Here is a 12,083-nt window from a genome sequence, read left to right on the forward strand (position 1 = left end):
AATTCTCCTTAAACCAAAAGATACCTTTGCTTTGAAAGTACATCAACTCATTTAACCCAGACAGCCACCTTGAGAAGGATGTGTGGGTATTGCCCTCACTCATAAATGAGCAAATAATTAACATAAGCAAATAGTTAATAAAGACACTAAATAATATGCCAAAATCATCCAGAAATGAAGTTAACCTATAAACTCTAGAAAACGGTGTTCATTCCATATAGAATATATGTGTCCCTACTTCATCTCTCTCCTTCCTCCCAGGTATTGGAATTTTAAAATGGATGCAACAGCTATTAGCAAGACTATGGAAATTATTTCCATTTGATGGTTTGAGGTGATTCCGAGAAAGAAGAAAAACATTTTGAAAGTTTCATTCTATTCAGAAGTCTAGCTCCCGTGGTCTAGCATTATAGTCAATATGAATCTGGAATAGTGTGGCTAAGGGTGGAATAGTTTTAGGCCCTTAAGAGCCTTGTGGAGAGTCTCAGCAACCAGCCCCAAGTACACTAATGGGACTAGTATGCTACATATTTGTAGGAGCAGTTGAGGCAGATAGGGTAATCTTACACACCTGTTTAGAATCCTCCCCAGGTGGTTATTCTGGAGTCTGGTCCCCAACCAGGAGCACCAACATCTCTTGTTACCTTCTTAGAAAGGCAAATTCAGTCCCCTTCTCAGATATCCTGAACCCCTTCTCAGAAATCTTCTGCTAGAGCCCTGAAGTGTCTTATGATGTGTCCTTAATACTCACCTTTAAGATTACTGCACCATATTTGATAGGATTCAAATATGGTTTGAACCATGGGAACACCAGCAAGGGCAATTAGAGACCACTCCAAAAGACTCTACCCCTCTTGGAGAGCCTGGCAAGCTATCAAGAATATCCTCCCGGCAGAGCAGAGCCTGCAAGTTATCCATGGCATATTCGATGTGACAAAACCAGTAAATACAATGAGTCTCGTTCTCCTGACCCTGAAAGAGTCACCAATATGGCAGTGTTAAGAAGGATGAGGAAGGAGAGGCTGATAAAAATCTCAAGGCTGAACTAGGCTGCCAAAATAAAGAAAGACAAAAACAACTGTCTGTACTTTCAATGCGCATACACTGGCATTGGATGAATCCATAAAGGATCTGATGGTACAAGCGTGGAAGATCAAGTACAACATCACTGGTCTGACCAAGACAATAAAGCATCAATCACATGACTGTTTTTGACACTGGAGAAGAACTGTTCCTACAAACATTCAACAAAAGAGGAATCGGTGGTGTTGGTGTCTTTGTCAACACAAACTTAGGCATGAACATTCATTCATTCGATTGCTTAACAACCTGAATCAGATGATTACACTTGAAGAGATGTGACTCACTGCCGGCAGTTTCTGTCTTCGTTGTCTATGCACCAACATTCAATTATGATGAAGGAGAAATTGAGAAGTTCTACATGGAGCTGGAGAAGTTCTATAAAGAATACCACACCTTCTACAAGATCATTGTCAGTGATTTTAATGCCAAGATAGGACCAAGAAGGTCACCTGAAGAACTCCACATCGGGACCCATGGCCTAGAAAGGAAAGAACAGGGTGAGAAACTGTCTGAGTTCATCATGACGACCAAGACCATCCATGGTAACTCACATTTCCAGAAGGCCAAATCTAAATGTTGGACATGGGAGTCTCCTGGTGGAGAATTCTACAACGAAATTGACCGCACCATATTCAATCAATGGTTTTGCCTGACCAATGTCGCTGTTGTCCCAAAATTCCAAATGGGATCGGACCACCATCTCCGTGCAAAATTGTGCTTCATGGAGTGGGGAGAAAGGGCTGCAAAGTTTAAGAAGAGAATTCCCAGAATGACCACCAACTGGCACTATTGCGGCAACATGGGAAGATGCCATCGTTGACAACATTGACGAAGAATACAATCAACTGGTTCAGCACCTCCATGATTGTGCGAGGAACACCAAGAGAGAGATAGCCACAAAAAGATGCCTGTCTTCAAAAACTCTTGAGCTCATTCACCAACGTGGCTTGGCATGAGCCTCAGGCAACCACAAGCAAATATCCGAGCTCAAAAAGTAGTACAGAGAAGTGATAAAGGAAGACCTCAAAGAGAGAATAGCTGTAGTGCTGGCAGATGTGGCAGAATCCAGGAAAAGCATTCGCAATGCCTGCCTGTCCTTCGCCAACTACAATACCAAGATAACTGCCCTCCGACATCCTGATGGATCTATCACATCTTCCAGAAGGGTAATGGAGAAGATTATCCATGACTTCTACTCGAATCTCTTCGATAGCCACATCCACCTGCTCACATACCAAATTCCACAGGATGGATATGTCATTCCCAACATTCTCCCTTCCAAAATTCAACATGCCATTTCATTGGTAAAGAAGCGAAAAGCACCCAGCCCCCAGCCCAGACAAGGTCAGACCCAAACACCTGAAGAACCTGCTGTCAGTACTCATCAATACACTGGCTCGGCTATTCTATACACTACCTGTCTGAATGCAAGGTTCTGTCCCAATGGAAAACCAGCAGGACTGTACTACTGTACAAGAAGGGAGACATCCACAACATTGGCAACTATCGCCAATTATTGTCTGTCATCTACAAGCTGTTCACTTGAGTCATCCTGAACAGGATTGGCAGAACACTAGATGAAGGACAACCATGGGAGGAAACCAGTTTCCACAAAGGATTCAGCACCATCAACCATATCCACACGATAACCAAGCTCATTGAGGTTTCTCGGGAGTTCAAGATGCTGCTCGGTTTAGTGTTCATTGATTTAAAGAAGGCCTTTGATTCTGTTAAGATGGAAATGGTCGTCGAAGCCCTAGCCAAACAGGGCATTCAAACTCAATACCTCAGGATCCTTCGTGAGCTGTATTGCAGATTCACTACCAGGATCTCACCATTCTACAAAAAAATGATCATCGATGACAAGAGAGGGGTTTGGCAGGGTGATACCATTTCACAGAAATTCTTCAGTGCCACCCTCGAGAACATCATGCAAAACCTGGAATGGGAAGAAATGGGAGCGAAGATACACAGTTGGCAACTACACCACCTCCGCTTCGCTGATGACATCATTCTAATAACACCAAACATTAGCCAAGCAGTACAAATGCTGGTCGACTTCGACCGTGAGTGTGGAAAGATCGGAGTACAGCTGAATCTCACCAAGACCACGTTTACGAGAAACCGTCTCGTTCCTGATGCTCCATTCAGTCTCAATGAACAAACATTACCAAATGCAACAGTTATTTGTACCTAGGTCGAGAAGTCAACATGACGAATGACCTGCACCTGAGTTGTGCAGAAGAAAGAGAGCAGCTTGGAACGCCTTCAAGAGCGTTGAAGAAATAACTAAGAGGACAAAAAACCTCGGGCTCTGGGAAAATCTCTCTGATTCCGCTGTTCTTCCTGCATTAATATAAGTCTCAGAGACCGGGCCTATGAAAACAGGATGAGAATGCTATTTGGGTCTTCCAAAGAGGAACCGAAAGAGCTATGCTTGGAGTATCATGCTTCACTCAAATGAGAGAAAGAATCCGGAGTTCCAAGCTTTGTTGACAATCAAGAAGAATCAGGAATGCTGTGTCATTTGCCAAGGCATCAAAAATCAGATGGGCTGGACATGTAATGAGATTTGGAGACGACCCCTGTACTAGAGCCATTATGGACTGAATTCCACGGGACGTCAAAAGATCATATGGCTGCCCACCGACGAGATGGTCAGACTTCTTCGTCAAAACCCTGAACAATCAGCTTGAGGCTCTTCGTGTTCCTGGAATGAACAAACGCCATTGGGTTACACTAGCACGCGACAGGGACGAAGGGGACATTACTGGCACCCTTTAGAGAAAATCGATGATTAACTGGATGTCAAGTGATCAAGTGATCAAGGGCCCTGAATCAGAATCATGAATCAGATTCTTCTGGTGAGGAACACAAACAAGTCTGTGTTTGAACAAGAATCTACACCATGTAATGTTTCTGTGAGCCACGTCTGAAAACTAAGATTATGCAGAAGTGCCCTTCCTGCCTCTTATGTGATCTCTATCCTCTTATCCCAAGACACAGAGTCTGGTGTGTGATTGGGCAAATGTTACCTAGGAATCTCTCAAGCTTTCCCAATTCTATGGAACACCCATTTTCATAGTAGCTCAGACAGAGAGGGAAAAGAGGAACCTCCTGTGCTAATTTCCCATTTTCTTTTCTGCTTTGAAAGAAAATAGAAAATGATGGTACCTCTTCTTTTAAAAATTCCAAAGACAAGGTATCAGCAAGTTCCTTTTTTGACAGAAATAAATCTCTCAGGAAAAATATTTCAAGCTCAGAGTGATTTATTTTACTCAAACCCCAAGACACCACAGCCGCTCTGGTTATTTCTGACATAGTGGAAGTTCCAACTAAATAAAATAGAGCATAATGTCTGTATGAACTGCTTTTGCTCAACCTTTGACGGTTGGAATTGCTTGAAATTCCAGAACAGAAAATCTAGGGATGTTAAGAATCTTTCCTTTCTCTGTATTCTGTGTCGAGAGCATGTTAAAAATACATGAAAAATGGTCGCTCTAAGGATCAATTCCACCTGCTTAGAATACAGAAAGCTGCAGATTTCGCTGCTGTGTAATAAAGGAAAAGGTATTTGTAATGTCAACTGCGGAGGATTGCGTTCTCTATCCGCCCTCTTGTGGCCACTCAGAAGAACAGCAATCAGGTAAGACCTTGGTCTGTGTTTTTCATGCTAAAGTCATACCCAGGGAATCTAAAATCTAAGAAATTAGGATTTGGGGCACTAGTCTTCCTATAAGCTTTCTTTGAATTTTGTGCACATCTATACCTACAAAATTTTTGTGATATTATGTCTCAGCTAAAGAAGTCTTTTTGTGAAGAATAGCAAATAAATATTGACTTGTCTTATTTTTAAATTCTTTCATTATTTCTCCTTTTCTGCCAATTTTTATTGAGGCACCGAGATTTACATTGCTATAATTGATAGTTTCATGCATACAATTTTCTAACACCACATGCACAACCAGTGTGTCTGCTTCCCTCCATCAATTTCCAAGGTGGCTGATCAACACACACACATACACACCACACACACACACACACACACTCATGCACGCACACACACACACACACACACACACTCATGCACGCACGCACCGCACACTCCACCTCCACCTTAATACACTCGTTCCGGAGACCAGCTCTCAGATTCCATTGCCTTTAGCCATTTATTATTACCTATGTTTCTTTGTCTTTTGTTGAAAGAAATTTTAGCAAGTAAGGATGCTGCAGAAATCAGAAAAGAACTGGATTGCTGTTTGCTTATAGCATTAGTGATTTGCTGGATTTGTCATCAAAATAAAGCAGCAAAAGAATTAGGTGTGTTTGTAGGCATATGTTGATGGTTTAGATGTTTACCCATGTCCTGCAAGAATTGTCAGAATGGATTCAGCCCTCGCAGTCAGGTTTGGAAATCCAGCATCCGTTGTGTAGCTGTGCTGCCTTAAGAACAGAGGGCTTATGATTAGTCTTGTCTCTATTAGAGAGACGTGGCACCATCTTCCTCTGAGATATTATTCTTCAGCTAAAAACATTTTTTCCTTCCCTCATAACCTCTAAGAACATAAAAAACCTTCCACAATGTTCGAAAGTGAGCGGTGTTACGTTCAGGCTGGCTTCTTTTCTGACATTAGGGGAAAAGTCTGCCTACTGTTCTATACTCCTGATAGAAAGAAACACAAGATCTAATTCACTGTGCAGTGTCTGTCTAGCTAATCACCTCTACAAAGAGATATTAATGCAAGTTTGATTATGAGACCATTTCATTAATAATTTAGTTTTTCTAATTGTTTAGAAATAAAAAATGGATTGTCAGAGGCTTGACAAAAATTTCCAAAATGTGGAAACCTGGGAATGAAGAAAGGGATAAGAATCGCAGAAGGTTTTGGACAGAGATTCTCTACCTCAGCACCACTGCCTCTCTGAGACAGCCAATCTTGGTCTCGGGGACTGTCTTGTACACCATAAGGGTACAGCAACATCTCTGGCCTCCCCTACTAGATGCCAGAACTACCCACCTCAATTGACAGCAAAAAGTATCTTCCAGCATTACCAATTATCCTCCGATGGCAAAGTCACCCTTGAGAACCACTGATTTTGGAGGAAGGTGTTGACAGCAAACAAGGCTAAATATCACAATGTGTGAAACAAGAAGGAAAATTCCGATTATAGGGAATTGTGTAGCAGTACAAAGAGAGCAGTCTTCAGAGTTGGGTAAAACCAAGGCACAAATTAAATAATGTGCCCTAGATGTATTTTTTCCTAAGGATTTACACATGTGAAAATAGTATAATAACATTAAAATAGTAAGAATTTTAAAATGTAACAGTCACATAGTGTAAGTCAGGACTGAAAGGAAATTACCTCATCCTGAGGTTGAGCAATACACATCATATCAGTGAAAGAAAAGACCAAATTTAGGAGATATTCTAAAGTAAATGATACAAACTGGGGTTTTATAACCTGTGCTAAGGGACTTGGAGAATACTGATGAGAAATGTCATTGAGGGAGGAAGGGGGAGGGGTGGGTTACATGGTTACATGTTGAGGAAGGGTGGCCTCATATGCTAGAATCTTGTCTCTAAGTGTTTTTCACAAAATAAAAGCTGATAGAGATTGAGAGAAAAGATAATTCTTTTTACTTTTTGTAACATAGAAAATTTTCAGCATAAAGATATATGGATATACTCAAAATTTAAAACAGAACTATGACCCAGCAATTCCATTCCAATGTATTCCATGAATACAAAAATGCTTATTCAAAAATAATGTTTTCACACCTGTGTGCATTGCAGCACTATTCATAGCCAAGATCTGGAAGCAGATCAAGTGTACAATGACATATGAGTAGTTAAAGAAATTATGGTACATATACACAATGAAATACCACTCAGCTATAAGAGAAAATGAAGTCTCTTTTTCTACAACATGAACAAAACTACAGAGGGTCATGCTAAGTCAGAAGCAGGAAGATAAATACCAAATTGCCTCACACATATGTTTAATAAAAGAAACAAAGCAGGAGAATATTCAATATTCAATGGAAAACAAAAACCTTTAGCCCCTGCAAAAAGAACTGAGTGTGGGAAATACAAAAGAGGGATCATCTGGACTATGTGAAGGGTTATTAACATTTTGATAGTGTAGTGACATTGTACCCCTAGAACAAACATTTGCACTCTTGTAATTTAGTTTTATTTCAATAAATTCATTAATTTTTTAAAAGATGTAATGTTCTTTAAAAAAATTAGAGATCTATCCTCAAATACACGTAATTTGCATTTCTTAAATAATTGTCCCAAGGTCCCACAAGACCTAAAGTGACCTTCAATCTATATATCAAGGTAACTCCCTGGAAAAGATGTGCTCTGAATATCTCAAGCAAACATATCTGGCCAATTCAGGAGAGACTAATCTGAAAATGGACATGGTACTAGTGGCAAAGTGTAGTTACTGTTGTGGTGGTGGCAGTGACACCATACTAATAATAAGGTTGTTGAAAAGCTATGAGAAGCTAAATGAAGCAAAGTGTATAAAAGACTATATCAACTGCTTAGCATATGACAATATCAAAGATACCAGCACCTTTTCCTCATATCTGAGAGTTTTTAGAAAGAAAACTCCAAGTGCTGGGAAATGGCTTAGAAAACCCCTGTACAATGGCATGAGTGAGTAGAAAGAACCTTATTACCTGATGCCCTTAGTGAATAGTGCCACCCTCACATTCCTGAAGAATTCTTCCTGCAATACAGGCAATGACTTTTCAGAACAAAGCCCAGTTCAGATGTATTTACACTCCAGACAAATAACCCCAGGGCAGCAAAACAGATAGGATCACTCCAGAATTTGCAACACTTACACTCCTGAAATGTCTACTTCAGTATTATCATTTTAATCAGAAAAGTGTAAAATTATCTTTTTCATATGTGAAGTAAAAGTATTACATTTTTGTGTCCAGGAAAAATTCTTTGTGAATTCAAAGCAGAAAGGATGTTTGTGATATTTTTGTATCTAATAAATATTCTTGAAGTAATGTGTGCTGTGTTTTTAAACTATTCTTACAAAGTTTCATGAAAACATTAATAAGGTGGAAACAGCTTTGTTGACCTTACTATTCACTACAGATTTAATAAAATCAGTTGTTAATGTATTTTATAAATTGCCTAAAAACAATGGCATGTTAAAAAAAGATACAAAATTCCTGTATACCAACACTCATAGCATCCAAAATTGAATCTTAAACTTTATTCAGTTAAAGATGAATTCTCCCTTTCCCAGAATCCTGAACCATAATGTATTCACAATCTGATCATGTCCTTTCTTTCTATCATTCAGGAGTTCATCACTTGAAAATTAGTCCCCCTTTTAAAACTTTGGCCATGTTTCAACCAGCAGCAAAAATATACTTTGAGTTGAAATATGAAATTATTAATATTTTAATTTTTCCTGGTAAAAATCATGAATTTACACAGTTCAAACAAGTAGCCTACCCCTAATTCTCTCTCATAAAATTGTGTTCATCTAATGTTACTTTCCTTGTAGAGTTTTCCACAATGGCCTCCACCCCAACATGATCTCCCCTTCCTAAAAGTAACTACTGTGCAACAATAGTAATTGCTTTTTCATTTTGGATGTACTTCCAAATGAGAACATAAATGGAAAATAGAGCTGTGTTCTTGACTTTTCTAGGTACTTGCTGGATGACACTGGGTAATTCACTTGGTCTTCCTATGTCTCATTTTCTACACATAAAATAGTTGTTTTAACCATTGAGATAATTGATTCAGTATTCTATAGCACTGATTATATACACAATTAGTAATCACCACTTTTAATGATGGTTAGTTGTAGTGATAAATACATGAGGTCATACCTTACGCATTACAAACAGTTCCTATTGACCTCTATAGGTCCTAGGATACTATAGATCTTCAACAAATAACAAAAATACCAACAAAAATATGCTAACTTTTATTAGGCAATTACTTTACCTAATGCTTCGCTAAATTTTTTCCTTGACTTATCTCATGTCTGATAACTCACACAATTCTGAGTTACATGGCATCGGAACTACTATTTTAGAGATGAGATAGCTGAGACAGAGATGGAGCATGATTGAATTCATAGAGGAAGTAGGGATAAAACCAAGATTATGTGATGGGAGAGTCCCAAGTCGGTTGGTGTCCTGGATGTAAACAATCCATGATTTAATTGTGACATTCTTTTAACATTAGCTGATATTTTTATTCACTTAACTATCAATTGGGCTGGAGCAATAGCGCAGTGGGTAAGGCGTTTGCCTTGCACATGGCCCACCCGGGTTCGATTCCTCTGTCCCTCTCAGAGAGCCCGGCAAGCTACCTTATGACAGAGCCTGGTAAACTACCTGTGGCATATTCAATATGCCAAGCACAGTAACAACAAGTCTCACAATTGAGACGTTACTGGTGCCCACTCAAGCAAATCGATGAACATGGGAGGACAGTGGACAGTGTTAACTATCTATCATCCCATATGTTTCTTATCCATTAACTGATATTCCATCAGGGTTTTGGCTATCTAGTGATTTGGCCAATGCTACAGGGTGGTATCAAATGATAATTAGAATTCAGAGTCTAGTTCATTTCGACAATCTAGTTCCTGGTGTGAAGTGCACTCAGCAAGCATATGCAAAAATGCTAAAAGTATTCTACCCTTAGCTAAAAGTATTAATATGATGTTAATAGAGAAAATTTTATTTCCTTACAGTAGCATGGAAGAGTCAAAATTAGCTGAATGTTGAGAATCATTTCAACAAATACCACATGTGATATTTGTGGTCCCAGTCAGCATTTCTCTAGGTGTCATGAGAGTTAAGCTAGGGTACAATATTACTCATAACTAAAATGAACTAAACTGTCTTGTGAAGATACTAACATTCACATACACAATCAGATTATGGTACATATCATCATATGCATTCATTCGGCAAATAGAGATTTATCACCAACAATCTGCCTAGACTCTGTTGGGGGTAGGTAAAACAGCATAAGCCAGGCATTGCCCCATGAATTTTACAATTTGAGAGAATATATGACAGATGTTGAAGGAAGGATGAAAATAATATTATAGTTAAAAGATGCATTGAGGACTACAGTAATTGATAAGCCCTCTTAAATGAGAACAGAGTTTGAATTTGGCATTCAACAAAAGATGGTAAAATAACACATAATAACTTATTTCCCAAATAGTATATGCAAATATATTATATGGTATCATTCATTTCATATTAGTGCTGTCACTGTCACTGTCACTGTCCTCCCGTTGTTCATTGATTTGCTCAAGCAGGCCCAGTAACATTGTGAGACTTATTACTGTGTTTGGCATATCGAATACGTCACGGGTAACTTGCCAGGCTTTGCCGTGCCGGCAAGATACTCTCGGTAGCTGCCAGGCTTTCTGAGAGGGGAGCAGGAATCGAACTCGGGTTGGCCATGTCAGCTGTGTGCAAGGCAAATGCCCTACCCGCTGTGCTATGGCTCCAGCCCATAGTAGTGCTAAATATAAAAAATAAGAAAAGAGCATACTTTCATAATATGCATTTATATTTTCACCAATCTTAGCTTTTTTGTTTTGTTTTGGGATCACTCCAGGAAGTTCTCAGGGCTTACTCCTGGCTCTGCGCTCAGGGAACCATATTTGGTACTGGGAATTGAATCCAGGGGAGCCACATGCAAGGCAAGTGCCCCACTCTCTCCACAAAATTAACATTTTAAGCTGACTAGTTTTATTATATTTACAAGAATAATTAAGGCAACAGCAATATCCAATTCAAAAACATTCCTTACAAAGATTCTTATAAAACTATGTTAAAAAGTCAAAATACCAAGACTGAAGTGAGTACGGGAGTAAGGTACTTGGTTTGCCCCAGCCAACCCTGGATCAATCCCTGAAATGAAGTTCCTTACAAAGAATAGTTATTATGAAGGAGACAGCTGATAAGCACACTTCTGAGGTATAGCTCCTGGCTGTCATCTTTAAAGTGGTCAATCCACCCATTCCAAAAACAGTTGAAAGATCTGGTTATGTTAAGCTGTGTTATTAATTTTTTATTGTATTTAATACTCATGAATAGTATTAATAAGAAGACAAGCTAGTATTTTCCCATATGATGCTTGAGAAGAGCTTTCTATACTATGACTCACACAGTATCAAGGATTATCTTTTTATCTGTAAACTAAACAGGATAAAATTATGTCAGCACAAGTCTCCATGGACAAGAGATGTCAAAAAGATAAATTACATAATTTATATTTGCATTCCTTTGCATTTTTAATATTGCTGTAGTCTTTGCATTTCTAATTTTATTTGCATTTGAAGTATTCATTTTTAATTCATTTTTAATTTCAGAGGTAAAACGATATATAATTAGGAATAGATGGACACAGAACGCTTTCAGATTTTTTTCTTTGTCTCAGCTGCAATCAAAGATTTCTTTCCTTTCCATATTAATCAAAGTACCCCCAAAGCCCAGTATAATGAAACTAAAGCCTCATTGATTACTAACATGGTACAGCTTACTATTGTTAAATTTGTTCTTTTCCTGCCATATTAACTGGTTATACACCTCACCTCTGCTCTTGTGATACCTTCTTACAAGAGGCAAAATATATACTTCTTCCTACAAGTAGGCCTGCTTATGTGAGTAGCTATAGACGTTGAAAATGAAAAAAATAAAATAAACTATACTTGCATTGTCTGTTGTCCTCTTACCACCTAACATGAGAATACTAGGTTCCAGATAGGAGCTACTCCTTCAGCCTGCATCTAGAAATCAGAAGAAAGGGAGAGGAATCACTCTTGGCCTATAACTATATCAACTCTGCTAGGTATTGCAGCCTTTATTTAATTAGAGAAAAAATAATTAAATAAAAATTTGATTAAATTTAATTTATAAAAATTTAATTAAATTTAATTTTAAAATTTTAATAATAAAAAATTTATTCTCTAATCCACTAAAA

Source organism: Sorex fumeus, unplaced genomic scaffold, assembly GCF_029834395.1.
Source record: "Sorex fumeus unplaced genomic scaffold, SorFum_2.1 ptg000002l, whole genome shotgun sequence".
Taxonomy (NCBI): Eukaryota; Metazoa; Chordata; class Mammalia; order Eulipotyphla; family Soricidae; genus Sorex; species Sorex fumeus.